General features: G+C 69.6%; 1 protein-coding gene across 1 annotated transcript in view; it reads right to left on the reverse strand.

Moving 5' to 3' along the window:
- GAS2L1 (growth arrest specific 2 like 1) overlaps positions 1-7,771 on the reverse strand; it is a 48,629-nt gene extending 40,858 nt beyond the window's left edge. Inside the window, exon 1 of the mRNA XM_075897919.1 lies at positions 6,836-7,771. The gene's annotated coding sequence lies outside the window, so the exon portion shown is untranslated. The remainder of the gene's footprint in view (positions 1-6,835) is intronic.
- Between the last annotated feature and the right edge of the window lie 30 nt (positions 7,772-7,801).

Consider the following 7,801-nt stretch of genomic DNA (forward strand, 5'->3'; position numbering starts at 1 on the left):
TAAGGGCCGAGGGGGGGCCTGTCGCTCTCTGGTCAGCGCTAAGGGCCGAGGGGGGGCCTGTCGCTCTCTGGTCAGCGCTAAGGGCCGAGGGGGGCCTGTCGCTCTCTGTTCAGCGCTAAGGGCCGAGGGGGGGCCTGTCGCTCTCTGGTCAGCGCTAAGGGCCGAGGGGGGGCCTGTCGCTCTCTGGTCAGCGCTAAGGCCGAGGGGGGGCCTGTCGCTCTCTGGTCAGCGCTAAGGCCGAGGGGGGGCCTGTCGCTCTCTGGTCAGCGCTAAGGGCCGAGGGGGGGCCTGTCGCTCTCTGGTCAGCGCTAAGGGCCGAGGGGGCCTGTCGCTCTCTGGTCAGCGCTAAGGGCCGAGGGGGGGGCCTGTCGCTCTCTGGTCAGCGCTAAGGCCGAGGGGGGGCCTGTCGCTCTCTGGTCAGCGCTAAGGGCCGAGGGGGGGCCTGTCGCTCTCTGGTCAGCGCTAAGGGCCGAGGGGGGGCCTGTCGCTCTCTGGTCAGCGCTAAGGGCCGGGGGGGGCCTGTCGCTCTCTGGTCAGCGCTAAGGCCGAGGGGGGGCCTGTCGCTCTCTGGTCAGCGCTAAGGGCCGAGGGGGGGCCTGTCGCTCTCTGGTCAGTGCTAAGGGCCGAGGGGGGGCCTGTCGCTCTCTGGTCAGCGCTAAGGGCCGAGGGGGGGCCTGTCGCTCTCTGGTCAGCGCTAAGGGCCGAGGGGGGGCCTGTCGCTCTCTGGTCAGCGCTAAGGGCCGAGGGGGGGCATGTCGCTCTCTGGTCAGCGCTAAGGGCCGAGGGGGGGCCTGTCGCTCTCTGGTCAGCGCTAAGGGCCGAGGGGGGGCCTGTCGCTCTCTGGTCAGCGCTAAGGGCCGAGGGGGGGCCTGTCGCTCTCTAGTCAGCGCTAAGGCCGAGGGGGGGCCTGTCGCTCTCTGGTCAGCGCTAAGGCCGAGGGGGGGCCTGTCGCTCTCTGGTCAGCGCTAAGGCCGAGGGGGGGCCTGTCGCTCTCTGGTCAGCGCTAAGGCCGAGGGGGGGCCTGTCGCTCTCTGGTCAGCGCTAAGGGCCGAGGGGGGGCCTGTCGCTCTCTGGTCAGCGCTAAGGCCGAGGGGGGGCCTGTCGCTCTCTGGTCAGCGCTAAGGGCCGAGGGGGGGTCCTGTCGCTCTCTGGTCAGCCCTAAGGCCGAGGGGGGGCCTGTCGCTCTCTGGTCAGCGCTAAGGGCCGAGGGGGGGGCCTGTCGCTCTCTGGTCAGCGCTAAGGGCCGAGGGGGGGCCTGTCGCTCTCTGGTCAGTGCTAAGGCCGAGGGGGGGCCTGTCGCTCTCTGGTCAGCGCTAAGGGCCGAGGGGGGGCCTGTCGCTCTCTGGTCAGCGCTAAGGGCCGAGGGGGGGGGCCTGTCGCGCTCTGGTCAGCGCTAAGGGCCGAGGGGGGGCCTGTCGCTCTCTGGTCAGTGCTAAGGCCGAGGGGGGCCTGTCGCTCTCTGGTCAGCGCTAAGGGCCGAGGGGGGGCCTGTCGCTCTCTGGTCAGCGCTAAGGGCCGAGGGGGGGCCTGTCGCTCTCTGGTCAGCGCTAAGGGCCGAGGGGGGGGGCCTGTCGCTCTCTGGTCAGCGCTAAGGGCCGAGGGGGGGCCTGTCGCTCTCTGGTCAGTGCTAAGGCCGAGGGGGGCCTGTCGCTCTCTGGTCAGCGCTAAGGGCCGAGGGGGGGCCTGTCGCTCTCTGGTCAGCGCTAAGGGCCGAGGGGGGGCCTGTCGCTCTCTGGTCAGCGCTAAGGGCCGAGGGGGGGCCTGTCGCTCTCTGGTCAGTGCTAAGGCCGAGGGGGGGCCTGTCGCTCTCTGGTCAGCGCTAAGGGCCGAGGGGGGGCCTGTCGCTCTCTGGTCAGCGCTAAGGCCGAGGGGGGGCCTGTCGCTCTCTGGTCAGCGCTAAGGGCCGAGGGGGGGCCTGTCGCTCTCTGGTCAGCGCTAAGGGCCGAGGGGGGGCCTGTCGCTCTCTGGTCAGCGCTAAGGGCCGAGGGGGGGCCTGTCGCGCTCTGGTCAGCGCTAAGGCCGAGGGGGGGCCTGTCGCTCTCTGGTCAGCGCTAAGGCCGAGGGGGGGCCTGTCGCTCTCTGGTCAGTGCTAAGGCCGAGGGGGGGCCTGTCGCTCTCTGGTCAGTGCTAAGGCCGAGGGGGGGCCTGTCGCTCTCTGGTCAGCGCTAAGGGCCGAGGGGGGGCCTGTCGCTCTCTGGTCAGCGCTAAGGGCCGAGGGGGGGTCCTGTCGCTCTCTGGTCAGCACTAAGGCCGAGGGGGGGCCTGTCGCTCTCTGGTCAGCGCTAAGGGCCGAGGGGGGGGCCTGTCGCTCTCTGGTCAGCGCTAAGGGCCGAGGGGGGGCCTGTCGCTCTCTGGTCAGTGCTAAGGCCGAGGGGGGGCCTGTCGCTCTCTGGTCAGCGCTAAGGGCCGAGGGGGGGCCTGTCGCTCTCTGGTCAGCGCTAAGGGCCGAGGGGGGGGCCTGTCGCTCTCTGGTCAGCGCTAAGGGCCGAGGGGGGGCCTGTCGCTCTCTGGTCAGTGCTAAGGCCGAGGGGGGGCCTGTCGCTCTCTGGTCAGCGCTAAGGGCCGAGGGGGGGCCTGTCGCTCTCTGGTCAGTGCTAAGGCCGAGGGGGGGCCTGTCGCTCTCTGGTCAGCGCTAAGGCCGAGGGGGGGCCTGTCGCTCTCTGGTCAGTGCTAAGGCCGAGGGGGGGCCTGTCGCTCTCTGGTCAGCGCTAAGGCCGAGGGGGGGCCTGTCGCTCTCTGGTCAGCGCTAAGGGCCGAGGGGGGGCCTGTCGCTCTCTGGTCAGTGCTAAGGGCCGAGGGGGGGCCTGTCGCTCTCTGGTCAGCGCTAAGGGCCGAGGGGGGGCCTGTCGCTCTCTGGTCAGCGCTAAGGCCGAGGGGGGGCCTGTCGCTCTCTGGTCAGCGCTAAGGGCCGAGGGGGGGCCTGTCGCTCTCTGGTCAGCGCTAAGGGCCGAGGGGGGGCCTGTCGCTCTCTGGTCAGCGCTAAGGGCCGAGGGGGGGCCTGTCGCTCTCTGGTCAGCGCTAAGGGCCGAGGGGGGGCCTGTCGCTCTCTGGTCAGCGCTAAGGGCCGAGGGGGGGCCTGTCGCTCTCTGGTCAGCGCTAAGGCCGAGGGGGGGCCTGTCGCTCTCTGGTCAGCGCTAAGGCCGAGGGGCCTGTCGCTCTCTGGTCAGCGCTAAGGGCCGAGGGGGGGCCTGTCGCTCTCTGGTCAGCGCTAAGGCCGAGGGGGGGCCTGTCGCTCTCTGGTCAGCGCTAAGGCCGAGGGGGGGCCTGTCGCTCTCTGGTCAGCGCTAAGGGCCGAGGGGGGGCCTGTCGCTCTCTGGTCAGCGCTAAGGGCCGAGGGGGGGCCTGTCGCTCTCTGGTCAGCGCTAAGGCCGAGGGGGGGCCTGTCGCTCTCTGGTCAGCGCTAAGGCCGAGGGGGGGCCTGTCGCTCTCTGGTCAGCGCTAAGGCCGAGGGGGGGCCTGTCGCTCTCTGGTCAGCGCTAAGGGCCGAGGGGGGGCCTGTCGCTCTCTGGTCAGCGCTAAGGGCCGAGGGGGGGCCTGTCGCTCTCTGGTCAGCGCTAAGGCCGAGGGGGGGCCTGTCGCTCTCTGGTCAGCGCTAAGGGCCGAGGGGGGGCCTGTCGCTCTCTGGTCAGCGCTAAGGCCGAGGGGGGGCCTGTCGCTCTCTGGTCAGCGCTAAGGGCCGAGGGGGGGCCTGTCGCTCTCTGGTCAGCGCTAAGGCCGAGGGGGGGCCTGTCGCTCTCTGGTCAGCGCTAAGGCCGAGGGGCCTGTCGCTCTCTGGTCAGCGCTAAGGGCCGAGGGGGGGCCTGTCGCTCTCTGGTCAGTGCTAAGGGCCGAGGGGGGGCCTGTCGCTCTCTGGTCAGCGCTAAGGGCCGAGGGGGGGCCTGTCGCTCTCTGGTCAGTGCTAAGGGCCGAGGGGGGGCCTGTCGCTCTCTGGTCAGCGCTAAGGCCGAGGGGGGGCCTGTCGCTCTCTGGTCAGCGCTAAGGGCCGAGGGGGGGCCTGTCGCTCTCTGGTCAGTGCTAAGGCCGAGGGGGGGCCTGTCGCTCTCTGGTCAGCGCTAAGGGCCGAGGGGGGGCCTGTCGCTCTCTGGTCAGCGCTAAGGGCCGAGGGGGGGCCTGTCGCTCTCTGGTCAGTGCTAAGGCCGAGGGGGGGCCTGTCGCTCTCTGGTCAGCGCTAAGGGCGAGGGGGGGCCTGTCGCTCTCTGGTCAGCGCTAAGGGCCGAGGGGGGGCCTGTCGCTCTCTGGTCAGCGCTAAGGGCCGAGGGGGGGCCTGTCGCTCTCTGGTCAGCGCTAAGGCCGAGGGGGGGCCTGTCGCTCTCTGGTCAGCGCTAAGGGCCGAGGGGGGGCCTGTCGCTCTCTGGTCAGCGCTAAGGCCGAGGGGGGGCCTGTCGCTCTCTGGTCAGCGCTAAGGCCGAGGGGCCTGTCGCTCTCTGGTCAGCGCTAAGGGCCGAGGGGGGGCCTGTCGCTCTCTGGTCAGCGCTAAGGCCGAGGGGGGGCCTGTCGCTCTCTGGTCAGCGCTAAGGCCGAGGGGGGGCCTGTCGCTCTCTGGTCAGCGCTAAGGGCCGAGGGGGGGCCTGTCGCTCTCTGGTCAGCGCTAAGGGCCGAGGGGGGGCCTGTCGCTCTCTGGTCAGCGCTAAGGGCCGAGGGGGGGCCTGTCGCTCTCTGGTCAGCGCTAAGGCCGAGGGGGGGCCTGTCGCTCTCTGGTCAGCGCTAAGGGCCGAGGGGGGGCCTGTCGCTCTCTGGTCAGCGCTAAGGCCGAGGGGGGCCTGTCGCTCTCTGGTCAGCGCTAAGGCCGAGGGGGGGCCTGTCGCTCTCTGGTCAGCGCTAAGGGCCGAGGGGGGGCCTGTCGCTCTCTGGTCAGCGCTAAGGGCCGAGGGGGGGCCTGTCGCTCTCTGGTCAGCGCTAAGGGCCGAGGGGGGGCCTGTCGCTCTCTGGTCAGTGCTAAGGCCGAGGGGGGGCCTGTCGCGCTCTGGTCAGCGCTAAGGGCCGAGGGGGGGCCTGTCGCTCTCTGGTCAGCGCTAAGGCCGAGGGGGGGCCTGTCGCTCTCTGGTCAGCGCTAAGGGCCGAGGGGGGGCCTGTCGCTCTCTGGTCAGCGCTAAGGCCGAGGGGGGGCCTGTCGCTCTCTGGTCAGCGCTAAGGCCGAGGGGGGGCCTGTCGCTCTCTGGTCAGCGCTAAGGGCCGAGGGGGGGCCTGTCGCTCTCTGGTCAGCGCTAAGGGCCGAGGGGGGGCCTGTCGCTCTCTGGTCAGCGCTAAGGCCGAGGGGGGGCCTGTCGCTCTCTGGTCAGCGCTAAGGCCGAGGGGGGGCCTGTCGCTCTCTGGTCAGCGCTAAGGCCGAGGGGGGGCCTGTCGCTCTCTGGTCAGCGCTAAGGCCGAGGGGGGGGCCTGTCGCTCTCTGGTCAGCACTAAGGCCGAGGGGGGGCCTGTCGCTCTCTGGTCAGCGCTAAGGCCGAGGGGGGGCCTGTCGCTCTCTGGTCAGCGCTAAGGGCCGAGGGGGGGCCTGTCGCTCTCTGGTCAGCGCTAAGGGCCGAGGGGGGGCCTGTCGCTCTCTGGTCAGCGCTAAGGGCCGAGGGGGGGCCTGTCGCTCTCTGGTCAGTTCTAAGGCCGAGGGGGGGCCTGTCGCGCTCTGGTCAGCGCTAAGGCCGAGGGGGGGCCTGTCGCTCTCTGGTCAGCGCTAAGGCCGAGGGGGGGCCTGTCGCTCTCTGGTCAGCGCTAAGGCCGAGGGGGGGCCTGTCGCTCTCTGGTCAGCGCTAAGGGCCGAGGGGGGGCCTGTCGCTCTCTGGTCAGCGCTAAGGGCCGAGGGGGGGCCTGTCGCTCTCTGGTCAGCGCTAAGGGCCGAGGGGGGGCCTGTCGCTCTCTGGTCAGCGCTAAGGGCCGAGGGGGGGCCTGTCGCTCTCTGGTCAGCGCTAAGGGCCGAGGGGGGGCCTGTCGCTCTCTGGTCAGTGCTAAGGCCGAGGGGGGGCCTGTCGCGCTCTGGTCAGCGCTAAGGGCCGAGGGGGGGCCTGTCGCTCTCTGGTCAGCGCTAAGGCCGAGGGGGGGCCTGTCGCTCTCTGGTCAGCGCTAAGGGCCGAGGGGGGGCCTGTCGCTCTCTGGTCAGCGCTAAGGCCGAGGGGGGGCCTGTCGCTCTCTGGTCAGCGCTAAGGCCGAGGGGGGGCCTGTCGCTCTCTGGTCAGCGCTAAGGGCCGAGGGGGGGCCTGTCGCTCTCTGGTCAGCGCTAAGGGCCGAGGGGGGGCCTGTCGCTCTCTGGTCAGCGCTAAGGCCGAGGGGGGGCCTGTCGCTCTCTGGTCAGCGCTAAGGCCGAGGGGGGGCCTGTCGCTCTCTGGTCAGCGCTAAGGCCGAGGGGGGGCCTGTCGCTCTCTGGTCAGCGCTAAGGCCGAGGGGGGGGCCTGTCGCTCTCTGGTCAGCACTAAGGCCGAGGGGGGGCCTGTCGCTCTCTGGTCAGCGCTAAGGCCGAGGGGGGGCCTGTCGCTCTCTGGTCAGCGCTAAGGGCCGAGGGGGGGCCTGTCGCTCTCTGGTCAGCGCTAAGGGCCGAGGGGGGGCCTGTCGCTCTCTGGTCAGCGCTAAGGGCCGAGGGGGGGCCTGTCGCTCTCTGGTCAGTTCTAAGGCCGAGGGGGGGCCTGTCGCGCTCTGGTCAGCGCTAAGGCCGAGGGGGGGCCTGTCGCTCTCTGGTCAGCGCTAAGGCCGAGGGGGGGCCTGTCGCTCTCTGGTCAGCGCTAAGGCCGAGGGGGGGCCTGTCGCTCTCTGGTCAGCGCTAAGGCCGAGGGGGGGCTCTGGTCAGCGCCAAGGGCCTGCAATGCCACAGGCTACTTGGGCTAGGCTGGGCCCACGCCAGGGCTGGCCTTACCGTGAGGCGAGCTGAGACGGCCTCCTCAGGTGCCAGACTCTGCGGTGGCGCCACTAGGACCCAGGGTGTAGAAACTTGTTTCTGCTGCTGGTGCAGCAAGGGAACATGGGGGCGTCATTTGAGCTTCCCGCCTCAAGTGCCAAAATTTTGTGGGCTGGTTCTGCCCACATCGGTCGAGCCACCGCTTAACTGGTAAGGCCCACACAGTGTTATTTCACGGTTAACATGGTACGGACATGGCATAATTCCCCCATGACATTAGCTCATTGCACTGAAACCCGCACAATGACGTCAGAGCTCTACCCACAGCTGTATGCAATACATCACAGCGGCGCACTGTGACGGTGCAATACATCACAGCGGCGCACTGTGACCGTGCAATGACATCACAGCGGCGCGCTGTGACCGTGCAATACATCACAGCGGCACACTGTGACCGTGCAATGACATCACAGCGGTGCGCTGTGACCGTGCAATGACATCACAGAGGCGCGCTGTGACCGTGCAATGACATCACAGTGCTGTGCTGTGACCGTGCAATGACATCACAGAGGCGCACTGTGACCGTGCAATGACATCACAGCAGTGCGCTGTGACCGTGCAATGACATCACAGAGGCGCACTGTGACCGTGCAATGACATCACAGTGCTGTGCTGTGACCGTGCAATGACATCACAGAGGCGCGCTGTGACCGTGCAATGACATCACAGCGGCACCCCAGTGCTCCATGTCCCCGGCACTGCAGGCTAGCTCAATGTGACCCATGCACGCCTCGCCCCGCACCCTGGCTGCGCGCTGCCCGCGCTCCCTTCCCCCACCGCTGAGGCCTAGTCTGCCTTTCCCTAGCGCGTCTCTTGAACGACGCTCCCTTGCTGGGATGGACTGAACCATTCGCCACCCCGAAGGGGAGAAAGGCTGCAGCGGCATCTGCGTGGCCGCTCTCGCTTTCCTTGCAGACCCCGTGT

The sequence above is a fragment of the Pelodiscus sinensis genome, chromosome 15, assembly GCF_049634645.1.
Source record: "Pelodiscus sinensis isolate JC-2024 chromosome 15, ASM4963464v1, whole genome shotgun sequence".
In the NCBI taxonomy this organism is placed as follows: domain Eukaryota; kingdom Metazoa; phylum Chordata; order Testudines; family Trionychidae; genus Pelodiscus; species Pelodiscus sinensis.